This window comes from Pleurodeles waltl, chromosome 10, assembly GCF_031143425.1.
Source record: "Pleurodeles waltl isolate 20211129_DDA chromosome 10, aPleWal1.hap1.20221129, whole genome shotgun sequence".
NCBI classification, from domain to species: Eukaryota; Metazoa; Chordata; class Amphibia; order Caudata; family Salamandridae; genus Pleurodeles; species Pleurodeles waltl.
Window position 1 is genome coordinate 1,047,121,129 of NC_090449.1, and position 25,585 is coordinate 1,047,146,713.

At 42.1% G+C, this 25,585-nt stretch overlaps 1 long non-coding RNA gene across 1 annotated transcript in view; it reads left to right on the forward strand.

Moving 5' to 3' along the window:
- The first annotated feature begins 3,679 nt into the window (after positions 1-3,679).
- LOC138262203 (uncharacterized) overlaps positions 3,680-25,585 on the forward strand; it is a 46,618-nt gene continuing 24,712 nt past the window's right edge. Inside the window, exon 1 of the long non-coding RNA XR_011199216.1 lies at positions 3,680-4,017. This is a non-coding gene — a long non-coding RNA (uncharacterized lncRNA). The remainder of the gene's footprint in view (positions 4,018-25,585) is intronic.

The window sequence follows — 25,585 nt, forward strand, 5'->3', positions numbered from 1 at the left end:
CTCATGCATCTGTTCATAAAGTTATACATATGAGCTCAAAACAAAAAAAAACATAGAGTGAGGAGAATGCACCGGACTATCTTAAGAGACCCAATCTTCATTGAGGAACTGGGACAAATACAAAGTCGCACTTTACAGACATTGACAACAAAGGAGTGAGGTGAAGGGAATCTGGGATGCTTTTAAAGTAGTGATATAAGGTAAATGTGTAGCCTTCTTGGCTTAGTGGGAGGAATTACATATACTGGACATCCAAAAATTAGAGGTAGATCTGTATGGAATAAACAAGGTGTGAGGAGAAAATGGAACACCATCCCTGTGAGGCTGTGGTCTGCCGCTGATAGTGTCTGGGAACCAGGAATGCTAGTCTGAAGGTTGACGAGACTGGGCTTCCACATCATGAGTGGCAGAAGTCCTTTATAAACTGTTCTCCTGTTGTACTGGCTCCTTGACTGTCGCTATAGGTTGTTTACTGCACCATATGTTCCTTTATTGTTTTTCCCCTTGTTTTCAGACTTCTACCTGAACATTGACTTGCTTTCGGATTACGATTTGACTTGGTTTGCTGCTGTTTTGCCCCTTGCTTCTTCTTACCCTGTTTTCCAGGGTTGCTTTCAACCTGGACTTCATCATTCATGGTAACAGCTCCCTCCTCATTGGCTTAAGTTCACTGAGGCCCACCATACTAAAGCGACTAAGCATTACAATGAAAACCGCCACTGTTATTGCATTGATTTTGCCTGTGAACTGCACTTATTATCTGTTTTTTCATATTTACAATAAACGCTTGACATTAGTCTGTAAGAACGCTGCTGTGAGTCCCCATATGCGAGACACACACCAAAAGGGACCTTGAAACTCCGGTTGTCTCTTCTCTCTCATTCCCATTCCCCCTTCCCTCCAGAGTTCGGTTCTCCTTGGCAAGTGGGGAGGTTAACGTCAGACTCTGCTGTTCAAGTCCTGCAAATCCTGAAACGACCTATGTGGGAAGAAACCTAATATAAGGCGCACCTTTTCAGACAACTGTGTCAAAAACTAATAATATTAATGTCAGTTAAAGTTTGATTACCCTAAAAAGGCCGAAACTGATATCCTGTAGATGAAACAAAGGACGTCTGTTACAGGGAACAAAGTAGGAAACTCATAGGCTAAGCTTCTGGAGTTAAATGAATGAGGGGTTACATTTGATAAATTATATCGGACAGTCCTCATTAAAGATGGTGAGAAACAGGAAGAGTCTCGTAGATTTTATACCTCACTATAAAATAAAAATGTCGACTCTCCAGATAGTCGACAGGATTGCATTGGTGAAGCCAGTTCGCAGATAATCGGATCGAAAAAATAGAAGCCCCTATTGCGGAGAACAAAGTTAGTAGAGCAAGAAAACAGTAAAAAATAGCAAGGCTGCAGGACCTGATGGTTTTATGTGTGCTTTTTGTAACATTTAGGTTGATTAGCTGACCCCCCTGACTCACTACTTAGTATAACCACTGCACCGAAGGTGAGGAAGAGCTGCTTCGATGAAGGAGCAGAGATAAACATAAAAGTTTTGTACCTCATACAGACGCACTGCTTTCCTTAATATAGACACAAACTTATGCACAAAGATTTTGACAATGAGGTTAGGCAGAATTCTCCCTGAACTGATATATTTCGATTTGAGTATATTTGTGGAGAGTAGACTGTCCCAGGACATCCTACAGAGGGCAGCCCACTTGGTCAAAAGGGTAAACAAGTAGACAATACCAGTGGATCTGCCTGCCCTAGATGCATAAAACGCCTTCCACCATGTGGACCGGTCCTTCTTACAGAAAGGCCAACTATTTAGGTGTTGTGATGGCAAATTGTAAATGGCCTAGGGGTTCTCCCATAACTGCAGTCTGTCCAACCAATAGAATTGGAGATGGGAACACAAGAGGGCTGTCGCCTACCCCCATTATTATCTGCCTTACATAATACGCCACTGGCATGTAAAATAGGACAATCTCAAAATACAGAAGGGGTTACATTTGCAAAAGAGCATAAGACCATCCTCCATGCTGATGATGTCCTCCTTATACCGGTTGCCCAAAAAATCTTAGCCAGCAGTCTTCAGTGAACTGAAAGAATGTAAAGCAGTGTCTGTATATAAGATAAACCTTGACATGATTGAAATATTGAACTTGTCACTGGATCCTGACACGGCACATCATTTAGAAAATCATATATCATGTAAATAGGGGTAGGGACATATCAATATCTTAGATTCAAAATCAGCACCATAATAAAAGACTTATTTCATGCCAACTAACCACCATTGGCTAGCTTCATCAAAAAAGACATCTAAATGATCATTACTATGTATGTTTCATGGCAAGAAGGATAAATGTTATGAAATTAAATATTCTGCTGAGATTTCTATATCTTTTTCAGCCACTGCCAATCCCACTGGAGGCCACAGCAACAAATAATATTAATCTGGAATAAGACCATGCCCAAGATCTCTACCTGTAGGAAAGTGCACTTTTATGACATGGTCACTCCCACTTTTTGTATGGTATTTGATGCAATTTCAACAGAAAGTGCACTGGGTTCCTGCTATCTAGGTACCCAGTGCCAGATCTTTTTCCCTAAACCTGTACAACTGTTCCCCAATTGGCAATACCTTTAGCAACCCTGTAAGTCCCTAGTAAATGGTACCCAAGATACCTAGGGCATAGATACCAAAGAGGTTCCCCAGGGACTGCAGAGTATATTGCGCCACCCTCAGGAACCCCTCACATAGCTCATGCAGACTGCCATGGCAGGCTGCATGTCTTGGTGCAGCTAAAAGTGAAAACACAACATGGCACACAGCCTATGTGCCATTACCCCTAACACTGCATGCAGTATATGTAAGTCACACTTACAGCAGGCCTTACAGCCTTAAGGCAGGGTGCATTATATTACATGTGTGGACATATCTCCGAGAGCAGATATGCCCTTGCTATGCCGTTGTCGATTCTTGGACATAGTAAGTGATTAGGGAAGCCAGTGTAAGTGCATATGCTGGACACTGGTCAGTACGAGTTCCCCAGCTACAGGATGGCTTCCCTTAAATAGGGATATTTTGTCTCAAACATCTCGTATTAATAAACCCTCAGTGATTCCAGTGATGGATATATTAATACATGCACCCAGAGGGTGTTGTAATTTAATAGCGATTAGATTAAGCATTAGCAGAAGACATCTTGTATTTAGCAACTATTGTGAACATTTGGCGGAATCCATTTTGTATTCATGGCAGCCATTTTCTCTGCCATGTGCTCGCCATGTGCTCTGTCCTACCTTTCTGTTAACTACTCTTGAAAATCTGTCTAGTGACAAGTTATATTTAGCATCTCCCACTTTCGCACATGCCCAGTAAGATCTGCAGCTGTTAGTAATCAGTAACAGAAAGTAATGTGTCAACTAGTCCTTGGAACTGTTAGCCCCTCCTACCTGTCGACTGTGCATTTCCATATGACCTTACATGTATGTAAGTCTTGCTTCTATAATTGTATCACCTTCTTTTAGCCCCTGCGTGGGTATAAAAGGACCATGCTCTCTTAGTTCAGGGTGCTACTTCAAACATTACCGAAGGGTGCTGTTTGAACTGTAGTACCACCTCATGAGGTTTAATAAACTTTGTCTTTTATTTCAGTTTCTGTGCCAACTTCTTCCTATATGGTCTGAGGACTTTGTGCAGAGAAGGGCGAACCCCTTGCACTAGTAGGCCTTGCTGAGGCTTACTTCAACAAATTGGCGCCCGAACAGGGACTCATCAGCGACTCGGACGCCCGACGGATTGGTTGCGACGAAGGATTGGGATCTCGCTGTGGACAATCAATGCCTGAGGAGACCAGAGTCTTGGCAACCATGGCGTTTTTCCCTTCTTTCTGATTTGACCATCAAGGTGGCGCCGGTCCTCGACTGAGATCCTTTTTGTTCATTCGTCATGCATTGACCATTTGGTCAATTTTAGAACTTGGCAGTTGGAATTTGGACACCCTGTGATTGGTAAGAGCCGTTTAACGGCGTTTGCTGTGGGATTTGATGCCTTTGTTTGGTAATGAAGTTTAGCACTACTTACTGTGGCTCTTGTGTTTTGGGTGACTAGTCAATTTGTGTCCTTTGAATTGATATATAAATTGCAATTTATATAGGCAGGTAATGAGGAGAATTTTCTCCAATTTAATTTTGATTTGAACGGCACCTTAAGTGCTACTTTGATTATAATATTGCATATTCTGCACTATTTTTGGCATGTCTGTTTTTAGCGCACTTCATAGAATGTGTTGCTTTTGTAATGGTACCAATTTGAGACTGGAAGAATCGCAACCGGCACCCCCAGAGGGGACGCCCAATAGAGATATGTATGTTAAACATGGTCTTCCTTCTATAATGTACAGCACATTATGGAATAAATACACTTGTGCGGATCCTGAGTTATGTTGGCCTATGCATGGGTCATTTGATTTGCAAAAGATTGAGTATGTGGAACAATGTATGTGTAAGCGAAGGTCTAGGCAAGATATGTTTGACTGTGTACGAATGTGGGAGAAAGAAGTGCGTGGACGAGTGAAGCGTGAGCAAGCCTTGCTTGAGAAAGAGCAGCGGAAGAATGTATATGTGAAAGCATTGGAAATGAGAAAGAAAGAAATAAATGTTTAAAGGAGCTAGAAGAGAAAGAACGTAAATTACAGGTAACTGGCCAATACACCATTAGGCAACCTCTCTATCCTATCCTTAATAAAACACATGATAATATTTTGTTACTAGATCGCCCTCCACCTCCGTATGTCGTTCCTTCTGCCCCTCATGACTTAGCTAAGGTCTCCGGTTCGGAGCAACAGAAGATACGAGACAGTCGCTCTATGTTACCTGCTGACCGTGCGTCTGAGCTTAGATCTATTGCTCGTAAAACAATTCGTAGCGTTGTCTCTGCTTCTGAACTTTTAGGCAACATGAAAGGGTGGACGGAAAAGGAGCAGCTGTATTTTACTGAGGCATTTGGCACAGAAGTTATTGAACTATATCGGAAATATTCTGATGAGTTAGAGCCCGATGATGTAGCAGCTGATCATAAGCAAATGCGTGATGGTCTTTTTGTTTTCTCCCAGGTGGCTGATGCAATCAGGCGTTTGGTGAAATTATGTGTTGTGGCAGTCCGTTTGCAAGAGGAGAAAAGGGCCGTGGACTTAGTTGCACGGACATCTCAGACCAGCGGGGTGCAAGCTTCCATCTTTGGATCATATATGATAGTTCACGCAAAACCAATGCGGGAGGCCGCGCCTTTGTATGTTCCTCCTAAAGGATTGGGTACAAGTGATGATAAAACTTCGGTTGATGCTAAGGGTTATTTTATTTATAATTGGGTGTATACTCCTTGGAATAGGGCAGATGTAATGGCACTTAAAACAGCATTACCTGACCTGCGGAAAAATCCAGCTGCCTTTTATGAGGAAGTTGAGGGAGCAATTAGTTCTTGCACTATGACTTTGGCTGACATTGATTTATTTTTCGGATTGATATTACCGCCAGATATGTGGAGAACTGTTCGTAAAGTTGATGATCATGTAGTTTTTGGGGCGTCATGGAAAGAATTAGAACAGATGGACGGGGATAGGGAACCTGCGAAAAAGCCATATCAGTTGATTCTAGATCTTCCCGCAGCTATATTAGTTAAGTTAAAAACGATTATTCCCCCTAAAAAGATAGATTGGACTGTTTTAGCGTCTTGTAAGCAAAAGGTAGATGAATCGGTCTCTAATTTCTTTACACGCTTTGAAGAAGCATTTCATGATTTTAGCGGACAGTTATTGTCAGATGATACGGGCAGACATTTGTTTGTCGATAAATATGTCGCAAATCTGTTACCAGGAATAGCTAGTCGTCTAAAAGCTAGTGAAAGTTCATGGACTACCTCTACTCCGGTTTCTCTTTTGACTATGGCTCAGTATTATGAACGTCAGGAATTAGAAGCAAAAGGTAGCGAGGATAAAAAGATTAAAGAATTAAAGACGAAGGTTATGTTGGCTCAAGCTTATGGTCCACCTTTTAGAGGTAGTGATAGAGGTGGATGTGGATCTTATGGTTCTTCTTACACTCGTTCGAATTTGTCTGTTGATCAGTGTGCGTATTGTAAGAAATTTGGGCATTGGGCTACCGATTGTCCAGCACTACGTGTTCAGCAGTGTTCACGTAGTCAGGGACAAATGAGAAATCGCTCAGGATATTCAGGGCCTAGAAGAAGCACGAATGATCATGCTAGGGTTGATGCTAATGTACGAGGGCAGGATGGGTTTAACACTTTTGATAGACGGAACCAATACCAGATGTCTAACTATGTGCAGCCTGATTTCCAAGATTCTGCTTATGCATAGGATTGCCTAGGATGGGGTAAGGAATCAGTTGAAGTTCCAGTAGATCAGAGGGGACCCTATGTTACAGCACATGTTTTGGGTTCTGCTGATCAGTTTCTGGTTGATACAGGAGCTACTCGTAGCGCCTTGTCTAAACAATTGATTCCAAGGGCTCCTCTGTCTGGCTTAACCATTACATCGATAGGTTTCGATGGAACACCTTCCCCTAGCCCATTGTCACAACCACTTGCATTCAATGTTGATAAATTTACGCTCCATGTCCATTTTTGCTTTCTCCAAATACACCAGACAATATTGTGGGTCTTGATATGCTCAAGTATTTCAGGGCTACAATACGATGCTCTCCTGAAGGGGTGCGTGTTATTTTAAATGATAATCATCCTGTGATGGAAAGATTTTGTCTTGTTAAAGAGGATATTGCATTAGCTTCACTCCCTAGTATTTTGTGGGCTACTTCAGATACTGATGTGGGACAAATGATTATTCCACTGGTACATATTAGTGTCAAGGAGGGAGCTGTATTGCCACATTTGCCTCAATACAAAATTTCACAGGAGGGCGAAGAAGCACTCACACGAATTGTGCATTATCTTATTGCAGTTGAAGTTGTTGAGAAAGTTCCGTATAATGTTTGTAACAGTCCGATTCTTCCTATTATAAAAAAGGATACTGATACTAGGATTTACCGATGCATTATTGATTTACGAGAAGTCAATAAGATTGTGATACCACAATATCCTGTGGTATCTGACATCACAACACTTCTTACTTTGGTTCCCCCGACAGCAACTACGTTCTCTGTGATAGACTTGAAGAATGCTTTCTTTTCGATCCCTATTCATCCTGACAGCCGATATTTGTTTGGTTTTACTTTGAAAAAACGATCATATAGATTTTGCAGAGTTCCTCAAGGCTATACTGAGAGTCCTAGTATTTATAGTCAAGCGTTAAAACGACAACTTGATTCTTTTGTTTTGCCTGAAGGTGTGGCTCTCATACAATATGTCGATGATATTTTGTTGGCAGCTGATACCCCTGAGCAATGTGAAAAGTGTACTTTGTCCTTACTTTCTTTTCTTGCTTCACACCATCATAAAGTGTCACGAAAGAAATTGCAATATTGTAGACCAAAGGTAACCTATTTAGGTCACCTTTTGTCTAAGGAGGGCTGTGCACTTACATCAGATCGTATTCAAGCAATTTTAGACACACCAGTACCCTCTACTCAAAAAGATGTTCGTGCATTCCTTGGTCTTACTTCTTTTTGTAGGCAATGGATATTAGGGTTTTCACACATTGTCAAACCTTTGCTAGCACTTTTGACTAAAGATACTCCAATGCCCCTCCCATGGACAGATGAATGTGAGCCTGCTTTCTGGCAGCTACGACAAGTCCTTTGTTCAGCACCAGTGTTAGGTACTCCAGATTACATGAAGCCTTTTGCACTTTACGTACGTGAGAAAGATGGATGTGCATTGTCAGTTTTAGTACAGACACATGGCGATAAGCAGCGTCCCTGTGCATATTTTTCAGCAGTACTTGATCCTGTCGCTCGAACGTTGCCTGGGTGTTTTCGTTCAGTTGCCGCAAAAGCTGTGTCAATACGTCAGAGTGAAGGGATAGTTTTGTCACATAAGCTGTTGGTGTTAGTACCCCATGCGGTTGATGCTCTTTTAAATCAAACAAAGACACAACATTTAACTAGCGCTCGCCTGACAGGATATGAATTGACATTGCTGGCTCCTCACATTACACTGAAGAGATGTGCAACACTAAATCCAGCCACTTTGTTGTCATATCCGGTGACTCAGCCACAGTCACAAGAAACACATGATTGTATATTCCTTACCGAAGAACAGACAAAGGGTCGTATTGATTTACAAGATACGCCCCTTCCAGATGTAGACGGGAATTGTGGGTTGATGGGTCTTGTTTGAAGTTGCCAGACGGTACGACCTCAGCTGCATATGCAATCACCACAGTACACACAGTAGTGGAGACAGCTCGTATACCACAGAAGTCAGCTCAAGCAGCTGAACTAATAGCTTTGACACGAGCATGTGAGCTTAGTACTGACTTATGTATGAACATTTATACAGACAGCCGCTATGCTTTTGGAGTGGCTCATGATTTTGGTTGGAGGCTTTCTCACATCCCACGGGATGCAGATAATGCACAGAGAATTAGTGCATAACCTCTTGACTGCATTGACATATCCAAAGAAACTAGCTATTGTGAAATGTAGTGCACACAAGAAAGTGACTGATAAGAAAGGGCAAGGTAATGCCCTTGCGGACCGCGTAGCACGTGAGACTGCGATGCAGCAAAGTACTACTTCTATGTATGTAGTGAAGTCACAAGCTGAATGCTGGCATAATGCTAGACAAAACGTATTAGATATACAGAAATCTGCTTCTGTGAAAGAACGTGAGCAATGGTCTAAAGAAGGAGAATTGGATGATGAGGGCTGTTGACAGAATAAGCAGATGGATAAATTGAAATTGCCTATAGCTTTTGTACAACCTATGGTTCAGATGGCACATGGGCTGGCACATGTTGGAGCATCAACAATAACGAAGTTGCTTACGAAAGTTTGGGAGCATCCAGAAATTTCCAGTACAGCTAAGAGAGTAGTACAGTCTTGTTTGATCTGTTTACAATACAATCCTGGAAAAGGGATACGTACTCCTGCGGGTGGGTTTGCTACACCAACTGCACCTTTTGAAGTTCTACAAATGGATTATATTCAGCTTGAACGCTGCAACAATTTAAAGTATGTCTTGGTGGTGGTATGTGCCTTCAGTAAATGGATAGAGGCGTACCCCACAAAGGATAATACTGCCATTACCACAGCGAAGGTGCTTTTGAAAGAACTTTTCCCTAGGTTTGGTGTTTGCAGCCTTTTATGGAATGATAACGGACCTCATTTTGTTGGGGAAGTTATTAAGTATGTCCTGAAAGGATTAGGGATCAAACAGAAGTTCCATGCGGTTTTCCACCCACAATCAGCAGGGTTGGTGGAAAGGTATAATGCTACTTTGAAGCTGAAGTTAGCGGAGATACAGGCTTTCACATCCTTAACTTGGCCGGATGCATTACCGTTGGCATTATTGTCTATTAGGTCAGTGCCACACTCTCGAATAGGCCTTACTCCTTACGAAATAGTGTTTGGAAGGCCAATGAACATTTGGGGAGTTCCTAAGCCAAAATCTGTATATGATGTACCTTGTGTCCTGATGAATGATTATTTGGCACAGTTAACCGACAATTTGGTTTCTATTCATCAACAGGTTCGAGAAGCACTTCCTGACAGATCTACAGGTGAAGGCCATGAACTCCGACCTGGTGACCAGGTGATGATTAAGTCCTTTGAAAGATCAAGCTGCTTGGAACCAAGGTGGCGAGGCCCAGTACAGGTGCTCCTTGCGACAAGGACAGCAGTTCGAGTGACGAACCGAAAGAATCGGGTCCATAGTACTCACTGCAAGAGAGTGCTACCTACCTTGGTGGAACCTGCTGTGCTGACCGATCATCGAGAGATTTTGACTATGGAGAAAGGCCGTGCTATATCACCTGACGAATCTGCAGAGTTCTTCCCGGACCATACAATTTCTGGAGTGTCGCGATATAATTTGAGACCGAGGAAAGACCCCATAGTGTTGGAGAAAACTGGTTGAGCTACCGCCCTGGGTTAGTGAAACGGAGAGCCAATGTGGCAAGGGGGGGGGGAATCAGTCATGCATTAGAGTAGTGACACCCATCTTGGCCCGTGGTGAAGAAATCTGCGGCTGCCAGGGATAAGAGCTCCAACGAGTGTTTTTAATTAATTTCTGATAGGGTCGATTATCACTGTTGCTAAAATGAATAACAAACTGATCATTAGTACTATGGGGTTTGTTGTTGTTTTGGTGGTTATAGCAATAATCACCTGGTTTGTTGAAAAGAAGGCTCCTGCTCATGAGTTTTTTGTTGCCACTACTCCAGTACCAGAGGATCACTATTACTTTACGGTTCCCTATCAGGAGCAGAAGCACCGTCAATCGTACTTCAATAATACTTTCATTCAGATGTTGCATCATACTCATAATGCTAAAAATACTACTAACTGTTGGGTATGTGGAATGATACCTGCGCATCAAAAGAAAGGAGGAACACCTTTCATTCCTCTTCCTTTTTCACACAATGGTTCTTGTCAAGCTTGGTATACGCTTTTGTTTGCATCTAGAAAACGTACAGAGGGCAGACTTCTATTTCGCCTTAATAAAGTATGCTACCAAGACAAAGATGGGTATCCCCAAGCCAAAGGAACTAAATGGGAATGGGAAGAGTATCAACCGGACAATGTTTCAATACCATATGTCTTCACAAATATAAGAGACTCTGACAAGAAAGAACAATTTGTGATTTCTGTTACAAAAACTAAAGCAGATTTATGTATACGTAGCATTGGGTGAATTCCAGTAGGGATAAGTGATTGTACCTTGATTTTAACTATTGAGGGTGTAAATAATAGTAGTTTTACAGCTTCACATAATACATATTTTGTTTGTGGTAACGATGGATATTACCAACTACCTGTTGGGTGGTCAGGTGTGTGTTATGTATCTTTTCTATTACCCCCTGTGTTTTTGGCCCCTGCATCATATCACCGAGATTTTAAACTGTTCAATGACATCATTAAAAATAGATATAAAAGGACAATAAGTACAAATGAGGTAGACCAAACGGATACTAGCCTGCAACAATATGTTGATTTTAATTTAGGGTTGTTCTCCTTTGTGGGTGCTGCGTTAAACAGTAGGAAAGTGAGACGATTGACTAGGGTTGTGGAAGCTGTTACCAATCAGGCAGCTCTGGCACTTGGGAATATTACAGAGAAGCTCCAAATTGCGAGGATTGTAGCGCTCCAAAATCGTATGGTACTAGATGTGATATTGGCTGATCGAGGTGGTGCATGTCGCATCATCGGTAGTAGTTGCTGTGTTTTTATTCCAGATCACTCACCTTCAGTATATGATGCAATATCTAAATTGCATAAAATTGCTGCAGAAATCCACACAGAGACTGGTACTTGGACTTTTTCTGGATGGTTTTGGCCTCTTGTTTCCGCTTGGGGCTGTAAACTACTGACTATCCTGTGTGTAATGATTGCAATATTTTTCACATGCTGTATCTGTATTCAGTGTGGTCCAATGTTCTGCTCTATGTGTATTACTGCTTGTATGCCTACCAAAAGAAATATTACAGAAATGAAAGCACAACACATGTTAGATAAGGAAATAGCTGAAATGATGAGCATAAATATACAAGGTTTAATATTTAGATTATCCCAGAAAGACAAATGTCTTCAGCTAATGCTGAAAGGGTCGTCTGTTGTAATTTAATAGCGATTAGATTAAGCATTAGCAGAAGACATCTTGTATTTAGCAACTATTGTGAACATTTGGCGGAATCCATTTTGTTTTCATGGCAGCCATTTTCTCTGCCATGTGCTCTGTCCTACCTTTCTGTTAACTACTCTAGAAAATCTGTCTAGTGACAAGTTATATTTAGCATCTCCCACTTTCGCAAATGCCCAGTAAGATCTGCAGCTGTTAGTAATCAGTAACAGACAGTAATGTGTCAACTAGTCCTTGAAACTGTTAGCCCCTCCTACCTGTCGACTGTGCATTTCCATATGACCTTACATGTATGTAATTCTTGCTTCTATAATTGTACCACCTTCTTTTAGCCCCTGCGTGGGTATAAAAGGACCATGCTCTCTTAGTTCAGGGTGCTACTTCAAACATTACCGAAGGGTGCTGTTTGAACTGTAGTACCACCTCATGAGGTTTAATAAACGTTGTCTTTTATTTCAGTTTCTGTGCCAACTTCTTCCTATATGGTCTGAGGACTTTGTGCAGAGAAGGGCGAACCCCTTGCACTAGTAGGCCTTGCTGAGGCTTACTTCAACAAGGGCACCTTAGAGGTCAAATGTTCAAAACTGTAATAATTTCTATTGCAAAAGGTACTTACCTGATCATATTGATTATTGTGCCTAAACATATATAAAGATACATGTTATTTTTATAAATTGGTATGGATCTCCTTCGTGAGTTGTGTGCATCATTTATTGCCTGTGTGCCTCCTGCAAATGTCTAACACTCCTCTCTGATAAGCCTAAGGCTCTTGGATCATACTGCCCCCTACAAAGAGGACCTTGGGATTACTAGAGCAAGACCCTGTCCACTCATAAGGGGATACATGGACTCTTTGCACAGTATACGCCATTTTGCTATACTATATAAAGAGTCAGCTTCCTACACTACCTGCTTGATGCAACAAGCCAGACTGAGGAGAGGTAGGGTGTTGCTTGACGTGCTCACATATAAGTAAGTCTCAGAGTTTTGGGTGATTACAGAATGGTCAAAGAGGGACTCAGATACAGTTTGGGCACAGATGGACCATGTGATTGGGGAGACATTGTTGTGGGCTCTTGTATGGAGTGAAAAATCAAAGAGACCACGTAATGTATATTTAAGCACGCCGGTGGCCACGGTATCAACAGGATGGCATGAAGTAGTGAGACCTTAGACATTGACTACATTCCCTTCCCCATACACACTGATCCATTGTATTGCTAAGTTCGCCCCAGCACCTGATGAGGCACTATTCTGAAAATGGAAAGAGAGGATGCAACAAAATATCAGATTTGCTTATGAATGGGCCATAAAATATTTTAACCCATTCAAAAATGAAATTTGAGGTGGAAGATAAAGAATAGCTAAAATATGCCCAAATCAACTGGGTTTTACAATCTATGCATAAAGCTGCCGCTCATATGGAGAAAACAGCATTTGAAACACTGCTACCCAAGCTGATAAGCTTAAAGGGGACCATTTCATGGATATATGCCATTCTTGTGCAAGCATCTGTGTGCCTAGTCTGGTCTTACATGAAAGGCTGGGCAAAAGCATTATGTAAAGAGATCATGCAACAGCTATGGAAACATTGGAAGTGGATCTGCACAGGAATTCTGCAAGCATTAAAAGCTAGGAATTTTACTACAAGATATTGAATGGATGGTATTATACACCAGTCTTCCTAAAACGAGTATATCCCAGTACTGGCCCAAGTTGTTGGAGAGCTTGTGGGGCCCATTGCACAACACTACACTTAAGTGGGAATGCCTCTCACTTGCATTTCCTTTCACACCTTTGGCTGGGGGAGTTGTAGATGCTGCTTCAAAGGAAGGCCCCACAATCATCAAGGTTGGAGGAAAGATTGCATTTGCAGGCCTTCCAGTTTGGATCTTCCTCTGAATAGCCCTTGAAGCACTCTCTTTCGAGTTTGAGGAGTTAGATTGCTAGAGCTAACCCCCAGAGAGGGCTGGGAGTAACTGGGATGGCTAAAACTAGGGTTTGAGACTGGGACAGATCAGCACAAGAATGTTCTTAAGCCGCATGTGTTGCTCCCTCAGTGTGAACTGTTATGCTCTGGGGGAGTTACAAGCCTAGATAATTTTATGCCACTATTCTTCATTCAGGTCTTCCACCTTGCACATGAGCACCATATTCCACTGTGCTGGTCACCATGCTCCATGATGCTGGTCTCGAAAGCCTTGCATCCGTAGGACCTGCTCACAATCAGGGTCAAAGTGAGGATAGAGTGCACCATCCACCACTGTCAAATTGTCCTCTGATCTTGTACTTGGGATCCTCAGCAATATCCAGTGAACTAACCTCTACAACATTAACAAGTTTTATGTTATAGTGGTAGTGCACGATTTCACATGGATAGCCCAGGCATTCATTTTGGGAAGCGGCACTTATTTTGTATCATCAGACTTTGGCTGAGAGTCAGAAAGAGGAAGCCAGAAAAAGAAAGAACGAGGAGGCGGAGAGTGGGGCCACTGAGGAGGAGAGAAAGCAGCGATGAAAAAGAACCTGCAAGAATGAGATAAAGAGACACAAAACTATAGGTTGTGGGCGTGGTGTTCTAAGAAAGAAAATGTGCCACTGTGCTTGTTTTTTTATTTTTTATTTTTTTTATACTAACTAAGCACTGTCCAATGACTATTCTGTCAGCTACATTAAAGGCTTAAGGGCCCAGCCATTATCTGCTTAAGTAGGGCCACTCCGCTCTATGCATGCAATCACATTTCAGCTTATTAACCAAAGACAAACCTGTTTCCAAAGCTATGTTATGCATTACACCATTTCTGCTGCAGCATCTTCATGGCCACTGGAATTATGCGGCAGGGGAGGACCAATTTACACCACAGTATTGATTAAATTATGCAGCTAGAAAAAGAAAATTAGGTTGCGTAATACAGCATATTTTGTGTTAGTCTTAGCTCATTATTTTTACATTTTACACACGTTCCCACTATCTGGACAAAGGATTGACCTCTGTAGTACCACTTTCACACCCAAATCTAGAAATAAGCAACAGAAATGTGACAAGTCAATGATTGTGAAGGGCCTTCCACTGCGCAGTAACACGTGTTGCTTTGTTTTTCATAACGTTTGATCCGTTTTAGGGAGAAACTTTTTTTTTGCTGAAATTAGCTGATTATGCAGCAGATGAATGAATTTATGGAAAATGTGGCAAATCTATAATTATGTGGAAACGCGACAGCCACAAAATTGCATAGCCCACTGGTGGCTCTGAGCAACTGTTCCCAGTGTACACAGAGGTTGCCCACTCTCAGGTTGTTCTACACATGCTTACAGTGTGCAGTGCCATAGAGAGAACATATTGTCTGACTGCTTAATAGCGCTCACGTCTTTTCTGACGCTTCCAATTATGAGATTAAACAAGCATTGGCAAAGTCAACAGATCTGACCTGTCAATGGTGTTTCTCAGGCTTTTGGCTCCCGATGCTGTTTCACATCAGCAAAAAGGAAAAACAGAAATAATCTAGTTTACAATGTGTAACCTCATTGGCCAAAACAAACCACTACTGCGTGATAATATGTACTTGCATCATCATGCATGCATACTTAGTGTTACAATGATATTGGTATTTTTTTTAACTTTTACATTACTGCTCCAAGTTGTAAAAGCCAGTTGTGAATCAATAAACTTAAATAATGTGTGCGAAAAAGAGCATTAAAGAATAAAGTTCAGTCCAGTAGTAAAATTGGAGCTGCTGGGCCTTTCAAAAAATATTTTTTTAAAGCTAGTGAGGGTGCCGGGCAACACCGGAGGAAGTTGGAAGGGTCGGTCAACACCAAAGCAGGGAGCAACAGGAGGCTTGGAAGCACTGAAGAAACTTAGAGGAGTGGAGATTTAAAAACTAAAATTTTAAAAAGCCAAATGGAGAGGCAAGGGAGGAGCATTAGCAACACAGAAAGCCTGAGAGCAGGGATTTGAGAGGAAAAGCAGCATAAGACACAGAGCAGGAGAATGCACGCATGCCAATGGGAATCTGAAATAAAAAAACAACTATTGCCAAAGCCAGTAAGTCTCGGTTTAATGTGCTAAGTGCTAACATGTGCACTGTTCACACATTAGAGCCAGACCTTCAAGAGGGAGCCAGCAAGAGCGAACAGAAGGGACTACACTTGTAGAGTAGTCCCTCATGCAGATCAATTGAAGCATAAGAGTAGAGGATACAACCAAACAGCCAATAGCATTAAGTGAGAGATGAGTACACAAAGGGGCCGAGCCAAGAGGTGATTGACAAAGTCTTAAGCCAATGGCTGAAAAAGGTTGTTTGAAGAACGAAAATGAGTGAAAGAACTGGACCCAAATCTGTTAGCAGTAGGTCTGTTTGACAGTTGTAAAGTGAAAAAATAGACTTAAAGAGTATGTCCCTAAATGTAAGCAATGGAAGTATACTGATCATCCAGTCAAAAAGATGGTAAAGAATCTTTGCTTTAATGGAGGAATAAACAGGAAAGAATCCATTGATTAAAAACCAAGCAAATAAGATTGACAAGCAAGCCTAGCAATAGTAAGCAATAGGCCGACCTTTACATTGGGTTTTTAACCCAAGAGACTTCGACCACAGCCAGCTTAACGCTGTCTGCAGGCACAACCTAACAATGAGCTTACATTACTGGTGTATTGTTTATTATGGTGCCGTAAATGAACCCAAGACGAACCTCTTACAATATCTGAAGTGGGTATGTGATCTTAAACAGCCCCAGGTGAAGGTGTTTAGTGCTGTTTCTTGGTTCTAGACCATTATTTTGCACAAAAGGGGTGATCTCTAAAACCTGTTTCCTTACATGGATATAACTACATTGTTCTTGTGGAATTAAATGTCACTCCAAGCAGCCCACATAAGGCTCTGAAATGTCACACATTCGTTTAATAAAAATATGAGCCAACTGAAAACGTGTCTCAATGCAACACTTTAGAGAGGTATGGCGCTTTTTAAACAGACCTGCTGTCTCCTCCAGGTTAATGATGTGGGTGAAAACACGGTAGCAAAGGACCCTCAGGCCATTCCATCTTTTTTCTTTTAACAACAACTTCAAACCCTACTTAAGGTCTGATTTAGAGTTTAGTAGAGAAGGTACTTCGACACAACAATGATACAATACCATCTTCGTCAAACTGAAGGTCCCCCTGCCTGAAATACAGTCGGTGGACCTTAAGTATGTCAGGGACGGATACTACTACTACTACTCATTCCTTGTCGCTCATCTCCCCCTCTGGTAGTGTAAGGGTTGTCAGAGGTTTGGCCGTTCGACCGCCAGCTAAACTCAGAGTGGTGCGGTCGAACATCCAGTTTTGACTCCCTTACCACCATGAAAAACGTGGCACCAGGGTAAAGTAAAAATTTTTAAATTACCCTTACACCTTGGGAGAAAGGTCCCATGGTGTGAGAGTAGTTCGTTGTTTTTTTTTTAAAAAAACGAAATCCCACTTTGGAATTCTGCTTTTGAAGAAACAAAAATGTGATGGGCGGCCTTCATGTTTGATGGAGCCATCTGTCAAACTTTTAACTTATTCACAGGAGCTGCAGTGATGGCAAGGACAAGAAGTGAGACATGTGTCCGAGTTCCCAGATACTATGATCTCCCCAGAAAATATATGTAATGACACACATATCAGAGCTCCACAGTGAGGTACATTGCAGAAATGTTACCCTCAACCTCTGCCTCAAACTTTCTGCAGCTCATCGGGAAATGAAAAACCATGCCTGATAATTTGTTCACTATTCTAGTTGACATTTTTTCAAAGGCTTGCAGGGTGAGCAGACTCTGGTTTTCCCCAATTTTCTAACCGAATTAAGCACTCTCCTGGGTGTAGTAACACATAGACACAAAATGTGTTACCTCTGCTTTTCTTTGTGTGGTTCACTTCAAGACAATTATAATTAAATCTGTGGATGGTATGTTTTAGGGTTGCACACCCTTTTTTACTCCCAGTATGCTGGCCAGTATCGGCCCCTAAAAAAATATCTCAGTTATGCAGAAATAATTCCATAGTGAATCCTCCCTACTTTGTCATGTCCATAGTGAGAGGCGCTCAGTGTCTTTTTTCCATGCTTGTGTGTTGTGTGATTGTTGCACATGAAGGATGTTGTTGAAGCACAAATCCATTCAAGACGTGTCTCTTTTGGTGTACAGCAGTTTATACACCTATGCAATTTATTTCAAGGAAGTGGCCACTTCAGGGTAACTATTGACCTGGGTGGAGTTGGAGGGTCACGAGGCAAAGCTAAGGGCCTCCTTTTATCCAGTTAATAGCTACCTACAAATGCTCACCTCCTTGAATTATACTGCTGATGTGAATCAGGCCCTCAAAATTTAGGATGCAATTTACAACATTGTTAGGTGATGTTTTTATCATGGGAGTGTTAAGGTGGAAGAATGCAGGAAGCACCCCAGCTGTATGTTTTTTGTTGCAAGGGCCCTGCCAATATTCCCATTGAAATGCATTGTGGTTAATGTCCGTGTTTGTAGGCACAAAAAGTAACATATAGAACAGTGTTTCCCCAAACTGTGGGTCTCGACTAAAATGTGGGTCTCAACTCGATGGTGGGTTACCAGCCGATTATTGGTGGGTCACAAAAGTTAAAGCAATGAATTAAGATGCCTTTAAATACTGTTTATATTTCACATTTGGTGCTTCAAAGACAGTGGTCATATGACAGGCTTTACGTCTTCTGACAAACTGCTGCTTATGGGATTGATGTTTACTTTTCTTTCTCTGACTGAAAAGTGAGAGGTGTTTATAAAGTAAATTATGTGACAACCTTGCTGGAGCACAGGACGTTGTGATGGTGCTTTTATACAACACACAAGAAAATGTACTGTCTTTAAATAAACTGTATTAATTCAGCAGGTAGGAAAAGGAAAAAAGAAGCTCATAAGCATGCTGGAAACAGCGATTTTAATAAAACAAATGAAGACACTTTAGTTAGTGATGCACAAATGATAAATATTCACAAAACCATTATCATTTGTGCACTATATAGTTTTATCAGTATCAGTTTTATCAGTGCAAAGTTATTAGCCGCTTCAATAGAAAATGTGCTGCCTGTAAATGACAGTGGGCTACCACAAGATGCCTTAGTTACATTAAAAGAAACACCCCTCCTCATGTCCATCAAAGGTAGGTGGGTCGCTAAAGTTTGTTATTCTGTGTGGGTGGTGGTTCTAAAACGCTTGTAGACCACTTATATAGAACATATACAAAGAGACCAAGCAGAAAGGGTGATGGCAAATTTTAGTCAAAATATAAATCATTTCCGGGTCCTAACATACACAATTTAGGAATTCTGGTAAGTTCTAAGGAGAGTAAAATCTGTGAAAAATTGTGAACCTCTGTTGGGATTGGATGAATAATGTTTGATAGAAACCAGTTTTCAATCACGATTTACTCATAGAAATTATGGAAGGTGATCCATAAACTAGAATTAGGGAATATTCTCCATAAACGTAAAAATGTCTTCCTCATCCATGTGAGATAAATGTCCGACATGCTGAGTAATCCTGTGCTTCCAGCAGCAGCAGTCACTCAGCTGGTTCCCAGAGTTGCACTGGAGCGTCACCTCACAGTTCAAATTAATTCCTAGAGCGCTAACATTCTATATACGTGACCAGCTGAGGCCCTTCTGAATTCCATTTTCTTGGAATAAACATTGTAGAATTGAAATCATTTCCTATAAAAAAGACTGTAGTAAATGAACAAATTAAGGGGTTTCATTTTGTCACATAACTTAGGGTTAGTGTTCTAGAAAACGAAAGTAAGGACACATTTTCTATAATTTCTCAAATCTTAGTCATCCATGTCAACAAAAGCCTAGCATGTTGAGTAAATCATCTACTTCCAACTACACCACTTGACTCCCTAGTGATCTACTGTAGCTTCAACATGGAGTTCCAATGAACAACTAGACTGCTAACATTCTATATTCAAGACAAAATTGAGACACCCCAAAATTCAATTTATTGGATTGGGGGCTGTTGATTTTAAAGTCTTTCCTATGGAGCAGGCAGAAGTATATGAGCTTTGAGGGTCAATGCAGATGTGAAACCAGCTTGTTTAAAAATGGGAGGGGAAGTGCAGGTTTTAGTCATAATGTATATTTTTAAAGGGGTTAAAAATAGCCATAGAGATCCCTACCCAAGTCAAGGATCGTCTTTCCACATCGGTTTATTCAGACTAACCACACTCTTAGTTTGTTGCTCGATTTTAGAACAATTACATTTTGGTAGACTTCAAAGGTTTTTTTTTAGTGATCCATTTATCTTTATGAGAGTAGATTTTTAAAAGTGCGGGAAGCTGTTTAAAATGAATGGATTTGTGCTGCAATTGTTAGTGAGACCCTCCGAGTAAGTTGCTGTTTGGAGGTGTAATTTTGTCTTTTTTGTTTTTCCTGTGAGTAGTTGCGTCTTCCTGCATGAAGGAGCGCTGGCTTCAAAATATTATGAGACGGAAATGATTCATCTCATTTAAAATTACATATTGTGTATAATAAACGTTGCTCTGTATAAATTGTAAACAACTACATTAAGAGTTAATTAGTTAAAAAGTATTTCAAGATAAGTAACGCAATTCAGAGACAAAGACAAGGCTCCTATTTTAAAAAGAGCGAAAACTCTCAGAACTTTCACAGATTCTGAACAGTCTGAATATGTATTACAGGCGAATGGAAAGGAATGTTTTTGGGAACTCGTTTCTGCAGAACGGGTAAGAAATGTTTTTGTGTATTTATTCAGCCTTCTCAGTCGTCAACAATCAACAAATTATGAGATGTCTATTTCATTTTGTGGGAGCTACAGAGATGAATGATACATTGCCACATCTCACAACACCTACACACACTGCGCTGGCTCACTATTGAAAAAAAAAAATACTTTCACAATCCTCACCGATGCGCACACAAAGCCCTCCACAACACTGGACCTGCCTACCTTAACCAGCGACTCAACTTCCACGTACCCCACAGGATCCTACGCTCGGCACTGTGATAAGTGGGTTGAACCTATAATGAGAATTATTTCAGGCACTAGCTGTGACTCCACCTGGCAGGGATAGACTGGCCGGTACACGATCAAAATGCAGCATTTTTGGTGTTGCACAGCTGCCTGATTCAATAGGATGTGCAAATCTGTCAGTCATGTATTTGAGTCAACAGGTTAACCACAAGGAAATAGTCTACTTGGTTTATATTTCTCTCATGTTTGTTTGTTTACCATTAGCACAGTTTCATGATGGTGAAATAGCTAAAAATGCTTCTATAGTGTATTTTGAGGTGTGTCTTTCATCCAGTGCTTAATTTGTAAATAAAAACGTGCGGGTGCTCAAAGCCCTCCTCTTAAACATGCGGCTGCTGCAATTAAATGTGGGAACACGGAATATTGAGGCAGCGTAATCCTGAAGCCATCTCGGGCCTCTTCAATCCATTTAAAGCCACTCGCTGCCCCTTCAGCTCCCTCTTGCAGCTTTCTGCTTTCTCCCATTGTGACGCTTTTTCGTTTTTCTCTTCCTCCGTCTTTCCCATATGTGTCTTTTGCTTGCAGCAAATGCTTGAGGCAGAAGAATGAGCCCCGACCCTCACAAATAAGTGCCGGTGCTCAGCACCGGAAACAACAAGCACAAATTAAGCACTGCTTTTAATCAGGGACTTTTGACTTATCATGTGAAGTTAGACAACTCACACAGGTTTATGCAAGCACCAAACAGCCTCTCCGTTTAGCGCTCCTGCTTTTCTCAATCTGCATTCCCGGCCCCCCGACTCTGTTGCCTATATGTACTCTAGTCCTCATGCAAGGCGGGGCATTGGTCTATTCCTTTTAAAATCAGTTGTCATGAAAACAGTTCACAGAAATTAGATTTTTTTTCTCCCAGAGAACATCAATGCATCCCTCTCCAATACCCAGAATAATCTGTCCTGTGTTCTCTTGCAGTATATGTCTGGGACAGTGGTAGAAGTGGATTAAAAAAAAGTAGGGGAACTGTGGTGCTTGGTGCAAGTGAGGGCAGGGTAAATTTGCATGGAGGTGTGGTCAAAGGCATGACTGAAAAAACAAAATATTCGCTAAATCTCACCTTCAGTTAAGTACTTATAAAATATTGCACAGCTAAAATGAAAAATAAATGCAAGTTAAGTTAATCAGTGGGAAATGCACTATCACACATTATTAACCCTCTATTAGGTAAAACACTGCAGAGGTATCTGTCTGTAACCAAAAAGCCTCAGACCTGAATCCTGTTTGATGCAATGGAGAATAGTGACTTGTGTATGTTTAGTGCTATGAGGCCCCTGTCTGTGAAAGAAAGCACTGTGAAAATATGTCATTATTTTAAACTTGCATTATACAAGGTATAAGATAGGCTGCTACAAAATGTGCCAAAAGTTTTTGGATACAAAAAAGTGCTCCAAAATATATAGAGATTTTAGCAATACCCATCCTGCAAGTAGTGCAAATATTTTCTGTAACTATCTTTTAAAAGCACATCCTTCACAGCTCAACTAGTAACTCCCTTGCAATACCACCCAAAAGGCTTAATCTGTGTCACCAGGAAGCTTCAGTGATTCCATCAATTGAAGCCAATAGCAGCTTCCAAGCACCCTTTATATTTGCAGATTAACCAGTTGTGCACATTAACATTTCTTTCAGGGAAGCAGGCATCCTGGCAGGAAGGCTTGTTTAGCTGTCCAGCCTCCTGCAGTTTTGTAGCACAGGAGACTCTCTGCCTTACACCTCAGCTGAAGCATTCCAGCTCTCCAAATGAACCATCCGGGACGGTTTACTTTTCATAAAAAGTAGGGGAACTTTTTTTTTCCGCTCAAAAAAATGTGAGTACTTCGTGCCCCTCCAATCCTGCCCACTTCGACCACTGGTGTGGGACGCACTTATGTTTCTAAGTGTGTCCCTGTGTCCCCTCATGCTTTGTGTCTCCCCTTCAGGATGGTGGCTCTACACCCTGGTCACCTGAGTGGCACCCAGTGCTTAATTTGTGCTTGTTGTTTCCGGTGCTGAGCACCAGCACTTATTTCTGAGGGCCGGGGCTTATTCTTCTGCCTCAAGCATTTGCTGCGAGCAAAAGACACATATTGGAAGGAAGGAGGGAGGAAGGGAAAAACGAAAAAGCGTCACAATGGGATAAAGTAGAAAGCTGCAAGAGTGAGCTGAAGGGGCACGGAGTGGCTTTATATGGATTAAAGATGCCCGAGATGGCTTCAGGATTACGCCGCCTCAGTATTCCGTGTTCACACATGTAATTGCAGCAGTGTTTAAGAGGGGGGCTTTGGGCACCAGCACCTTTTTATTTACAAATTAAGCACTGGACTGGCTCCAATTGAGCATTGCCTAAGTGGATGTGCCCAGTGGGTGGCTCCACATTTCTTCTAGGCCTTTGCTTTGCTCGGTATCACTTTTACACCAGATGAGTGCAATGTTTACTTTTTAAGCTGCGTGTAACTAACACGGTTTCCCATCAAATACATCATCTTTAACGGTGTGTATATTTCTCAACGTACCAACGCTCTACAAATGTTGCACAGGGTGATGTTGATTAAAAAGATATTTAAATGACGATATACCGTGCTCCACCACCCAATAATGATCTTGTTGCGGATTTATGTGACGAAGTCTCGTTGGAGTGTCCGCCTTGGAATGGTGATGTGTCCACGAGGAATATGTGGCCTGTGCTTCTACGGTACCAAACGAGGGGAAATACGTGTGCTCTTTATCAACTCTGGGTGTGGGGGACATTTCACTCGGAGTCGGGACCACTGAGTACAGTCGTGGCCCAACCTACATTCCATCCCTCACGGTCCAACTGCTACTAAATGGCAAATTACTTTAAAGTGCCACTAATGCAGGGGCATCAAACGCTGGCACAAAAGTGCCAGGACCAATCAAAGTTTTCAGAATAACCAATGACTATGTAAATTAATCTCCTTATATGTAAACGTACCACGTTGGGTCCTCTGAATCCCTGTCGTAGCCCTCGTACACAAATGTGGGCACCCGGAGCAGTAGCCCTCCTGGTACACAAATGTGGACACCGGTGGACGTAGCCCTGGTACACACATGTTGGACACCCGCGACCCTAACCCTGGTACACAGATGTTGGACACCCGCAGCCCTGGTCCTCGTATACAATTTTGGACACCCGTGGCCCTGGCCCTCGTATACAGACGTTTGGCACCCGTGGCCCTAGCCCTCGTATACAAATGTTGTACACCCCTGGTCGTAGCGCTCGTTTACAAATGTTGGACACGCGTGGCCCTATCCCTCGAACACCCATGTTGGACACCCGAGTACTAACTCTTTGTTATGCTTTTGGATATCGTTTTTAAATTGCTGGATTTATAGAAGGTGGCATATGTACCTTCATTCTCGCACTCTTCTATTTCCGTGCAACCCTTTTCTTCTGACATTGTTCTATAATTACCCCTGAAGATGACGTCTACGAGGCAGGTAACTGGGCGTCCCAGGGCAGCTTGGGATGCTCACGGATGTGCCGGTCCCAGCAGGCATTATGTAACTGTGACCATTCCAGGCAGCCAAGCGCGTTAAACAAGGACAGAATGAACAACGGGCGTTTGATTGTCACGATGCAGTAGATTAAGTGTACACAGCAGTTTATCAATTAAAACATCTGTAACAAAACCTCTGATAAAGCCTCACTCCGATCCTTCCGCCCAATCGGAGGCGATCTTGACACGTGACAGTGTCCCAGGTGCAGGAACTTAAAGAGCAGCTGCGCTGTCTCAGAATTCACCAACGCCCACAAAGAGTGTGCAGTCAGTGCAGGCTGACGTCTTCCAACACAAAATATCTCACTAGCGGCCATACGTGTAGGGAGGCTCCCAGCAGGAGAAATACACTGTAGGGTGATGGCACCAAATTCAACATGATTGCGCCTGCAAGTAACCAGAGCTCAAGTGCAGATCAATCCAACACACCACAAACACTGATGCCTTCAAATCCACCTTAAGATGCTACCACCAGCAGATCGAAAACACCAGACGCACAGCTCTTGCAGAACATAATGACGCTGGTGCACAAAGATGCAAGGAAATCTTCACCATCATCCAATAATTCATCCCGCCTTCAGCAACATCACTCCTGTCACAAGACCTCTGCAACAAGCACTTGTTATTCTTCTGTAACAACATCTCCTCCTTGTACAGAAACTTCAACCCTCAACCAGACCCCTTCACCCTAGCAACTCAGCTTCCCACCACAGCGGAAGGACAATCCCTGACCTCATGGGCCACCATCATCTCTGAACGCAGTTATCATGAAGACCATCCACTCAAGGGCCCCACTGAACACTGTCCACACCTCTCCTTCACCAAAGGACTCTGACTGATAAGCAAGGTACTAACACCCATCCTCAACGCCTCCATTGACTCAGCCACATTTCCAGACACCTGGAAACATGGCACCACCATGAATATACCATTCACAAACCCAGCCATGCTCGCCAACTACAGGCCGATCTCTTGCATACCATCTCTTGGGCAATGCCTTAGAGAAGCCACTCAGTCCGGATTCAGGCCCAACCACAGTACAGAAACCACTCATTGGCACCACAGGTTACATCCATTGGATCCTTGTCAAATCAGATACAGCAGGCCTCATTCTCAGACTTCTCAGCAGCATTTGACACAGTCTCACACCCTATCCTCATCAGGGGTCTACACAAGCTCGGCAAGACAAACTTGTGGATCAGCAAGATCCAAGGACGACTCTCTGCTGGATATGCTCATTTATGAAAAGAATACAAGCTGTATC